A 3241-nucleotide genomic window follows, 5' to 3' on the forward strand; every position below is an offset into this window, starting at 1 on the left:
AAGATGCTGAGGCACCCATCACTCAAGTCCCCTATTATCAATGTCTAAAAGCAGTCCTATTAAGTCACACTGAAAAAAACGGGTCAGCTGGTGTACGTTGAGAAGAAAAGAAAAAGATACAGAGGAAAGAGAGAGAAAGAGAGAAACAAGATGTAAAAAGGGAGAGATGGATGGGACCAGGGAGAGAATGAGAGAGAGAAAGAGAGAGACAGAGTGTGTGTGTGTGTGTGTGTGTATGTGTGTGTGGGTGTGTGTGGGTGTGCGTGTGTGTGTGTGTGCGTGTGTGTGTGTGTGTAGGTGTGTGTGTGTGTAGGTGTGTGTGTGTGTGGGGGGGGTGTGTGTGTGTGTGTGTGTGATTGTGTGTGTGTGTGTTTGTGTCAGTGAGCAAAAGAGGGAGCGAGAGAGAAAGAGAGAGAGCATGAGAGAGAAAGAGAGGAAGAAAGCAAGGAAGAGAGGGTGGGAGAGAGGGGGAGAGGGAGAGAGAGAGGAAGAGAGAGAGTGAGAGAGAGAGAGAGAGAGAGAGAGAGAGAGAGAGAGAGAGAGAGAGAGAGAGAGAGAGGGAGAGGGAGGGAAGAAAATGAGAGAGAGGGGGGAAGAGACAGAGGAAGAGAGCGAGGAAGAAAGAGAGGGAGAGGGTACCTGCTTGTTGGTACGGGATGGGGTCGTAATAGCAGGTAAAATGGAATCTACATTACAGGCCCTAACTGAGTGGAGCACTTCAGGGGCCAGGCCACAAGAGTAGCAAATAATTGAGGTGGGTTGAAGTGGATGCTCCAGTCCATCCACAACACAGCAGAGGAAACGCATGGCAGGGCGGGGGGATCAGGGAAGGAGCAGCCGGAGGAGGAGGAGGAGCAGGAGGTTCAGGGTCCTCTGTAGCTCCTGGGTTGTTAGGGAGCACTGAGAGGGGCGCCGCGTACACAGAAGACAATCATCATCCTCTTCATCATCGATAGATAGATAGATACATGCGTAAATAGATACATGGATACATATAGATGGATAGGCTGATATGCTTTAATACAAATCCTATTCAAGCTCTCCATCATTATTGTCTGTCTCAAATCTGTCGAAAGCTTTTATTAATGACTGCTATAATACCAAAAAAGGAGAACTCTGGTTTACATTGGTCCTTTTATAAAAAATGAGAATAAAGCCCCATAATATTATTGACAATACAGACAATAATAGATTGTATACTATTATTTATACTACATACTATATATACTACTATACTATTCACTTTATTTAGTTTCCAAAGCACACATTTTTAATCAGGTTTTTTTAGTTGGCTAATATCTTTTAATCATAATTTGAATGAATGGATTGATGGTGGACGGATGATGGATGGTAGATTGTTGATGGCGGATGGTGGATTGTGGGAAGATGGATGGATCTATTGTTGATGCAAGGATAGACGGGTAGGTGTGTGGAGAGTGGATTGATGGGGAAATAAATAGGTTCAGGAGGCAGACCCGACCGGCCAGACACAGGCTACTATTGATCGGTGTTATTGACGAACAGATTGGTTAATAGATTGCTCCATTGGAAACATCATCTCCCACTATTTCCCACCCCATACAGTCTGCCAACACACGGCGGGCGGCTTACGACACATTCACGTCTGCAGTTCATCAAGCATCCAGCAGGGCTTCGGACACGTCTCGTCGCCTTCCCGTGCGCTGGCCGATTCCATGCCCCCACCCCCACCCGCATTATAACCATAACAGCATTATTTCAGTCCAAAGTGTCCACACAGAAGTGCACAGCTTCGCTTGCTCTTTCTCCCCTCCCTACGTCGCTCTATTTTCTGAGCATGTATGTGCTCTCGTCCCTGTTGGTCCACTTAAGGGCCTTTGGTTTCCAAGGAGGCCATTGTATTTCCTTCACTGCCTAGCAACCATCACCAAGGCCGGCACTCCATTGTTGCCGAGGCTGAGCACCCGAATTGCCTGTTTGTACTTTTCTAAATTGTACTGTAATTTCACAAAGTGGTGTTTCAGCATTAGGGAGGAAGCTGCGCTGCACATCGCAGGAGTATGAAATTTGGGGCGAGCTTAATCTAGTGAGTCACGTTTATGTATTTACGCCGGCATGAACAAACAAAATGAAGACCAATGAGGATGGCGGTGGCGTTGAGTCCAGCGGTCGCCGACAGCAGCAAAATAGTCCATGTGTACTTAAAATGTACTTTGCGTGGTGTTAACCTGTATTTTTCTGTAGGTGTATGTGCGTGGGTCAGAGAGAGAGAGAGAGAGAGAGAGAGAGAGAGAGAGAGAGAGAGAGAGAGAGAGAGAGAGAGAGTAAAGGAAACAAAATAATATGGATTTTTTTGAAAAGAGATAAAAAAGACAGATAAATAGGCATACAGATGCCCAGGCATACTGTACACGTATGTTTATTAAAATGTACTTTGTGGATATTTATAGTGACAGAAAGCAGGTTTAGACAGGTTAAAGGACATTGACAAATTGTAAAAGAGAGAGAGAGAGAGAGAGAGAGAGAGAGGAGACAGAGAGAGAGAGAGAGAGAGAGAGAGAGAGAAATAAAGAGAAAAGAGAAAAATGGGTTGGTGGGAGGGACTTTTATGTTGAAAGGGCAGTGGTCTAGATATTTTTTTTCTTGTGACGTCACTTTTACACAATTTCCTTGAAAAGCACCTGTGTGAATGTGGGCTGTCTGTCAGTTCAGACTAAAAGCAAAATCCATGCCAGCAAAACACATCTATCAGTGTTCTCCAGTGGCCAAAGGACAGGGAAGAGCTCCTGGGTGTCTCTGGAAACCAGGGACATTTCTGGACTGGCCCATCATTTCAACCTCAAAAACAATCCAGTGTTTAGCATTGTTTTGACGAGTGTTCAACATTTTTTTAATGCGGCTCCTTTTGTGCGTGAACGTTCTAATTGGTCGGAAGCGTTTTTAGTGTAATAGTCTCAGCATTTGCTATTTTCAGCAAAGAAAATTGCCCTTTTTTTTTCTCAAGCACGCACAATCAGAACCTTCTGGATGACCCCAGGTGCCTAGTAAGTACAGCAATTGTGCACGGCGATACGAATACAAGCCTTCTATTCCTGTGTGTAATATTAAGCATTTGAATGTATTCAGACATGTATGTAGACTAATGAATTGTAAAAATGAATAACTATGGTATGTCCATTTAATTTTTGGTTTATTGTTGCTTTTATTCTATGACCATCAGAATGTTTTCCAGTTTGGTCTTGACCGTGTTTGTGCGTTTGTG

Source organism: Pollachius pollachius, assembly GCF_949987615.1.
Source record: "Pollachius pollachius genome assembly, chromosome: 1".
In the NCBI taxonomy this organism is placed as follows: domain Eukaryota; kingdom Metazoa; phylum Chordata; class Actinopteri; order Gadiformes; family Gadidae; genus Pollachius; species Pollachius pollachius.